The sequence below is a fragment of the Chrysochloris asiatica genome, unplaced genomic scaffold (genome assembly GCF_000296735.1).
Source record: "Chrysochloris asiatica unplaced genomic scaffold, ChrAsi1.0 scaffold00055, whole genome shotgun sequence".
Taxonomy (NCBI): domain Eukaryota; kingdom Metazoa; phylum Chordata; class Mammalia; order Afrosoricida; family Chrysochloridae; genus Chrysochloris; species Chrysochloris asiatica.
The window spans coordinates 6,037,620-6,045,758 of record NW_006408573.1 but is presented as its reverse complement, the minus strand read 5'-3'; the positions used below and the strand labels follow the sequence as shown (position 1 = coordinate 6,045,758).

General features: G+C 43.4%; 1 protein-coding gene and 1 pseudogene across 1 annotated transcript in view; both read right to left on the bottom strand.

Moving 5' to 3' along the window:
- Positions 1 to 3,450, bottom strand: part of NUP93 (nucleoporin 93kDa) — a 133,229-nt gene extending 129,779 nt beyond the window's left edge. Inside the window, exon 1 of the mRNA XM_006863545.1 lies at positions 3,344 to 3,450. The gene's annotated coding sequence lies outside the window, so the exon portion shown is untranslated. The remainder of the gene's footprint in view (positions 1 to 3,343) is intronic.
- The window catches only part of LOC102817263, a 48,083-nt pseudogene that overhangs the window by 15,318 nt on the left and 24,626 nt on the right, over positions 1 to 8,139 (bottom strand).

The window sequence follows — 8,139 nt, the reverse complement described above, 5'->3', positions numbered from 1 at the left end:
CTACTCCCGTAAAGATTTACACCCTCGGAAACCCTGTACAGGGTCGCTATGGGTCGGACCCGACTCGATGGCACTTAACAACAACAACAAATTAACCACAAGATCAGCAGTTCAAACCCACCAGCTACTCTGTGGGAGAAAGGAGAGGCTTTCTGCTCCTATACAGATTTATACCCTCAGAAGCCCTATACCAGTCATTGGATCAGAACCAACTTGATGGCATTACGTTTTTTCATTTGTGCGCCAGGACAAGGTACTTGGAATACACAGGGAACACAACAGATAAAATTCCCGTCTATTGGGGTGCTCATTCTAGAGGGGGAGACAAAGAATACATAAACTAAATATGAAAAATATGAATGCTAACAAGAAAACCCAAAGCAATTAAGGAAGACACCCAAAACCAACACTCACTGCCAACAAGTCAGTTGTGACTCACAGCAACCCTATATAGAGTTTCTGAGACTATAAATCTTTAAGGAAACAGACAATCTCAACTGTCTCCCAAGAAGTTGCTAGTGGGTTTAAATGGCTAATCTAGTGGTTACCTTGTTGTTTTTGTTGTTTTTAAGTGCTGTTGTTAAGTTAACTAGTTTCAACTCATAGTGACCCTGTATATGGTTTCCAAGGAGTGGCTGGTGGATTTGAACCACCAACCTTGCAGTTAGTAGTCTAGTGCTCATCTTACAGCACCACACCAGGATTTCCCACTGTTGAGTTTGAACTGGCTGAAGTTAGCAGTCCAGCCTTAATAAGTAACCCTTGAGTAAAGGCCTGAAAGAAGTGAACAGAGCAAGCCATGATTTTTGTTGTTAGATGCCATTGAGTTGTTACCCACCCATAGCCACCTTATGTACAGTAGAATGAAACACTGCCCGATCCTGGGCCAACCTCACTTCTGTTGCCACACTTGAGTCCATCGTTGCTACCACATGGCCAATCCATCTCGCTGGAGGTATTCTTCTCTTTCTCTGACTCTCCACCTTACCAAACATGATATCCTTCTCTAGTGATTGGTCCCTCCTGACATTATGTCCAAAGTATGAGAGATGAAGTTTGGTCATCTTGGCCTCCAAGGAGCACTCTGACCGCACTTCTTCCAAAACGGATCTATTGGTTCTTTTGGCAGCCCATGGCACCTTCAATACTCTCCTCCAACACCATAACTCAAAAGCATCAATTCTTCTACAGTCTTCCTTATTCACTGTCTAGCTTTAGCATGCATAGGAGGTTATTGAAAATACCATGGCTTGGGTCAAGTGCACCTTAGTCCTCAAGCTGACATCTTTGCTCTTCAACACTTTAAAAAGGTCTTGTGCAGCAGATTTGCCTAATGCAATACGCCATTTGATTTCTTGACTGCTGCTTCCTTGAGTGCTGATAGTTGATCCAAGAAGAATAAAGTCCTTAACAACTTCAATCTTTTCTCCGTTGATAGAATGTTGTTTATCGGTCCAGTTTGTGAGGATTTTTGTGTTCTTTACATTGAGATGTAATCCATACTGAAGGCTGTCATCAGTAAATGTTTTAAGTCCTCTTCACTTTCAGCAAGAAAGGTTGTATCATCTGCATATCGCAGGTTGTTAATGTTAATAATCCAGCTTCTCGGATTATTTGCTCAGCATACAGGATGAATAAGTATGGTGAAAGAATATAACCTTGTCACACACCTTTTTTAATTTTAAACCATTCTGTGTTCCCATGTTCTGTTCAAACAACTGCTTCTTGGTCCAGGTACAGATTCCTCATGAGCACAAATAAGTGTTCCGGAATATTCATACTTTGCAATGTTGTCCATAGCTTATCATGATCCATACAATCAAAAGCCTTTGCATAGTCAATAAAGCACATGATTACTGAACAACATATGTAAAGGCCCTGAAGCAAGTGTTAAGGAGGGCAGGCAGTAGCAAAAGAGACAGAAAAAGCAATACTGAGTCAGACTGTGTAAAATCCTGGGGTTCACTGTAAGGAGTTTGCCTTTTACTATTAATGAGATGGGGACCCATTCAAGGGTTTTTTGAGTAGAGGAGTCATAGGAGCTGGCCTGCCTTAAAAGGATCCCTCCAGCTACTGTGCTGAGAATGGGGTCAGTGTAAAAGCAGAGAGACCAAATGGGAGGTAATTTCAATCATCCAGGTAACAGGTGGCAGTTACTTGGCCCAGGATGGTAAGCATTGGATGGAGAGTAAGATAGAAAGGCAGAAATCAATACGACTCAAGGTTATTACCAGAGGAGCTAGTCAAAGAACGGGCCTGCCTTTCATCTTACTAAGATGAGAAACACAACAAAAGGAGCAATTTGGAGAAGGAGGGGAGCTTTTGAGACCAGTTTGAGTTTCCTACTACACATCTCAATAGATATCAAGTAGGAAGTTAAAGGTCAGGGGAAGGCCCAGGCTGGATATCAATCTGAAATCTGTTAGCCTAATACCCAGGTATTTAAGGCTAAGCGCCTGGATGAAATCACCTTGAGTGAAAGATGGAACTGTCACAAACACAAATTCACCAAGAAGAATGTTTGGAAGATACAAGTTACAAGCTTGAGAAACCCTCTAGCCCCAAATCTGGTCGACCATCAGCATTTGAGATACTCAAAGACATCAGTCGAAACAAAAACCCAAAACCGCCTTCCCACACCTGGCTGTGAAGTAAATGTGACTAGTCGGCTCTGTTCACTCGTCCTCCAAACCTTGACCAAAGACCCCTGAGTCGGACCAATAATTTTTTCAAAGGGAGCCAGTAAAACCCAGGCATTGCCTCTGCAGGTGCTGTACGCCCAGAAAACGGAAGGATCACTCCCATTTCCAATCGCCAGCATCTCCCTGAATGATAACCATCCGAGTATCAGTACAGAAGGAAGGCCAAGGGATGGGTGAGGCTTTCGCGGGTTGGTCTCTTTCCTCTTCAAAGGCTCCTTCCATTAGGAGGTAATGCTTCCCGTCAGGGTGTAATCTCCGGGGGCCAGAGAATCAGCAGGGCGGGATTGGGGGGGTATCAGGCGGGGTGCTGTGACAGAGAGGGGACATCGTGTGGGGGCGTGGTGCGCTGCTACCAGCGCTAGAACGGGGGAGGAGGGGACCTAGAGGACAAGGTTCTGTGTTCAAAGAGGGCTGATAAAAGGCATCCCAGGTGTGCAACCCAACCCTATAATGGAGGGGGGAAAGGGGGCGCTTCAACAGGGCGTTGTGTCACAGCGTCAGGCGTGCTTGGCTGCCATGAGGAGAACGGGAAGTATGTGCGACAAGGCTCCAAGCTTAGGGGGCAGACCTCCGCCAAGCCGAGAGGCCCAGCGTTCAAGGACAACCCCCAGGTCGAAGGAAATTGACCGAGGCGCCCTTACCTGGTGCTTCCGCCGTCTCCACCGCTTAGGTCCCGGCTTGAGAACACGGCCGCCGCTTCTCGCGCCGCTCACTAGCGATTCCTGATTGGCCGAGGACAGCCGCTCCCAGAAGCCCCTGCGAGGCACGCCGCCGAATGAACTTTATGGAGGAAGGCAAGAACATGGGCGGGGCCGGGCCGGGGCTGGGGCGGGGCCTAAGGCCGCGCTGTCACTCTGTATCCAGTCGCAACCACCGCCCTTACCCCTCCCATGTGGTTAGGATCTGCTCTGCCCGGAGAAAGCGCTTCCGCAATTCCCTGAACAGATTCCTTATCCCTTATTAAGAGCCAACCTATTGCCAAGCACTATTCTAAGAGCTGTGAGCACAGTGATTACCACGATAGACAAAATCCTTGCTCTCATGGAGCTCCCAGATTGGTTGGGGGAAGAGGGGAGGTTAGAATATATAAGTAAATAAGGATTAAATGAAGTAAATCCTTCATGGTAAGAAGGAATCAGAGGAAAGAAGGATGACAGTTAAGTGTGTCTGGAAGGAAGGCCTCTTCTGAGGTGAGGTCTGAGCTGAAAAGGTCAACCTGGCACAGCCATAGCTGCAGAAGGACAAGAGTGAAGGAGGGCAGGTAGTCTAAAACTCACAGTAGGCTAGGCCAGACCGCAGGTCCTTTTAGCCAGGGGGGGAAAAAAAGTGAATTTCTTCTTCATGTTATGGAAACTCAAGTCTTCCCTTTCCTCGAACTTAATCCTTCCCATGGCCAGAGAGATCTTCCCGAAATGCCCATCAGGAAAACGTCAGCTCAGATGTCACCTTCCATCCTCGACTGGAGAAGTACTCACCCTGTGACATAACCGTACACGGTTCTACATGGAATGGACGCTGCCACCCTTACGGACCTCATCTATTTTTGCCTTCCATCCAACTCTACATTGTTTCATGAAGTAGAATTTCAAATGGACTCCTGGTGTGGCGCTGTAGGATAAGCACTAGACTGCTAACCCCAAGGTCAGCGTTCAGATCCATTTCTCTGAAACCCTATACAGGGTCAATGTGAGTTGGAACCTAATTATAGGCACTTAACAACAACAAATAATTGAAAATAAACTGTACCTTTTTTTCACAATTAAAATTTGTTGTTGTTGTGTGCCGTGGAGTCGGTTTCGACTCATAGTGACCCTACACGGGGTTTCCGAGGCTGTAAATCTTTACGGGAGCAGACCGCCTCATCTTTCTCCCGAGGAGCGGCTGGTAGTTTCAAACTGCTGACCTTGCGGTTTGCAGCTCGATTCGTAACCACTACGCTACCAGAGCTCCTTTAGAGATTTTAAAATGTTCTTTCTGTAATTGATAGAACAAGCAGACAAAAAAATCAGATATGAATGTACAATATATGAACAACAATCTAAAACCTGATCTTATTGAACAGTTATAGAGCATAATTAGACTATTATACCCAAAATCTACAAAAACACATACTTTTTAAATACATGAAGAACTTCACCAACATAGACCATATTTTGGGTTATAAAAAAAGTCTCAAATTTCAAAGGACCGTAATGGCATTAAACCAGAAGTCAACAAAAAACATAACTAGAAATTCCCCAATATATGGAAAATTAAACAACATACTTATTAATTATCTATCAATCAAAGAAGAAATTACAAGGAAAATTAGAAATTATTTCAAACTGAATAAAATAAAAAATACAATGGGCAATATTTATGGGATATGACGCAATATTATTAAGCAATTTATATGGCTAACCTCAGATAGTACTAAAAAAAAGAACAATTTTAAATCAATAATCTAAACTTCCACTTCAAGAAGCTAGCAAAGAGAAGCAAATTAGCAAATGGTATGCAAACCTATGGATGTCTTCTGATCAGGTAGCCATGTAGCTGACTTGTAAATTTCTTGGCATAGATGAGTAAACACTTCTAGTGTGGCATCAACTGAAAGATTTCAATTTGTGTTCTGTCAATTCCAGGAGGCTTGTTTTTCAACAGTGCCTTCAGTGTAGCTTGGACTTCTTCCTTTAGTACCATAGTTTTTTGTTTTCAACAGTCAGTATTTACCTTAAACACCCCCTCCCCCTTTTTTTTAAAGGTTTTTATTGTTGTTGTTAAGTGCCATCAGGTTTTTATAGTGATTATGAATTGGGCTGCAAACCTCAAGGTCAGCAGTTCGAAACTACCAGCTGCTCCACGTGAGAAAGATGAGGCTTTCTGCTTCCATAAAGATTTACAGCCTCCGAAACCTGTACAGGGTCACTATGAGTCAGAACTGACTCCACGGCACATAACAATAACAATTGTGGATTGAGTGAAAGTTTACAGAGCAGATCATCAGTTTTACATTCAACAAATCATACACCTTGTTTCATTATAATGATTATAATTCCCTCCATGTACTGTCAGTTAACAGTGTTTCTCACTATTCACTTTAGCTCCTTTAAAAACAACAACAACAACATTCAAGCATGTATAAAAATTTACAACTCCAAAGGGCACATTCTGCAAGTCTGCCTCCTGGCCACCAGCTCTTAGTCCCTCTCTTCCCATAAATTTAGAGTCCTCGGCCACTCCTTCCATCCATGTCCCCATCTCTGCTTCCATCTCTGGCATCACTGCTTCTCTGGATAAGGTCCCGCATTCTGCTTGTGCTCTTCTCCCTTGATGGTCCTAGGGTCCTCTGTTTCTGGACTGTAAGATTAACCACTTCCCTGTTTTTGTTACAAAACTTCTACCGACACAATTAGTCATGATAACAATTACTCACTATTGAATGATAAGAATTTTATCCCCAACTCTTTTCACCAGACCCATCTAGACAAGATGAAAACTATTCAGTGGGGACTCTTTCTTCACCCACACACTCTTAAACTAAACTCCATTATGGAACCTTGGAAGCCAGTCACTTCGTGCTTTTATAGCCCTCCTCCCCCTATTTTAGGTAGCCAATGTCTAAGTTGCCCATCCCTATCTACCCCGTGTACAGAGGGGATAGCACTGATACTTTGATGTGAAGACACCATCCCCTCTCTATTGGTATTTAGTTTCTACCTCCAAGAGTATAGGTCAGGTTCATCAAATTGTAGCAATTTACCCTTGTTTCCTTTATCAAAAAACAAATTTTTTTTTTTTAATCTTCCTCTAGTCAAGTTCTGATTAGACAGTACCCATATGACCAAGCCATTGAGGCTAGGTCCAATGGGTACTATCTGAAAGTTGGGTGTTCTTGTGCATCTCCCCTCACTTCATATCAGCTGGATACTTCACTCTCAGCTCTAGCTCTCTGTGGCTATGTCCTTGTCCATGGGCTCAGGTAACTCCAGGTCTTGCCACATTCTAACCAACCAGCCCTTCCTTGTCTCTCTCTTATATCCAGGTCAACAAGAGTCAATGGGCTGTGGTTGAACTCAGACCATTTCTTCATTGATGCCTTGCCCCCTCTTCCACGCACCAGTAGACCAATGTGGCCATCAGCAAGCTTACATGCCTGCTCATGTGTTCCCTTTGCGTTTCAGTCTTAGAAGGGAGTTTGTCCTGAAGGATCTTGATTGCTTGCCTTGGTGGCTTCCTGGTGAACAGCTTGTTTATTCTTGTGGTAGCCAGTCATGCTGACATTTTTGGTTTTGGGATTTTCCTGATGATCTTTCTTTGAAGATGTATCCTCTGTTGCTCTAGCTGTTCCAAGCTGGTTTGCTTGTCCTTGCTGTGGAAATGTCCCACCTCATAAGGTTCTGGATGGGATTCAGGATTCCACCTAAGGTCCTATACCCTGCAAAGGCTCTGCATGACTCTATTTACATGAACTTCTAGAACAGACAAAACTAAATTATAGTGATAGAAATCAGATCAGTGGTTTCCTTTTATTGAGGTATTGGCTGGAAAAGAGATTATGTGGAATTTTTTAGGATTAAAATGTTCTACATCTTGCTGGGGCAATGGTTACACAGATGTATATGTTGTTGTTGTTGTTGTTAAGTGCCGTCAAGTCGGTTCCGACCCATAGTGACCCTGTATACTGTTTCCAAGGAGCAACTGGTGAGCTTGAACCACTAACCCTGAAACTCATACGACTTTGCAGTCCAACACATTAACCCACATGCCACACCAGGATTCCAGATGTATATGAGAGGGTTTCAAAATGTTGGTGGAAAAATGCAATGAAAGGAAAATGGAATTTTTCTAAAAACGTTTTGAAGCCCTTTGTACATTTGTTAAGATGCATCTAAGTGTATTCTTAAAACAGGTACATTTGAGATAACAAACAAGATGGTGGATTGGGTGGAAGTGCAGTGAGGAGCTCCATCAGCAATTATACAGAATACCGGACCAAGCAGGCTCAGGGCATGGTGCCAGAACTCTGAACCACATATAAAGGAATATTTAGAAGATTGGAAGGCTTACAGCTAGGGGAATTTGTAGCAGAAGCAAGAAATCCATTACCTTCTAATTCAAGATGCTAAGCTTCTCCCGGAGCTGCCATCTTGAGTGAGATTAAGCCAGGGAAGGATCAGAACAGCCACTGATGCCTGACAGAACCACAGGGAGGTATGTGAGGGCTAAACAGGATACAGGTAAATAGTGAGTTATTCACAACTTTGGAACATTGTTCTATGTATAGATATATGGACAGAGACACAGGGTCTGGGAGGAAAAGTGGAACATATGAACATATTTATATATCCCACAAACATATATAAGAAGTATGACTCTAGGATAATTAGAAATTGTGAAAATGAAATGGAATGCATAAACATTGATATCTTAGGCATTAGTGAGCTGAAATGGACTG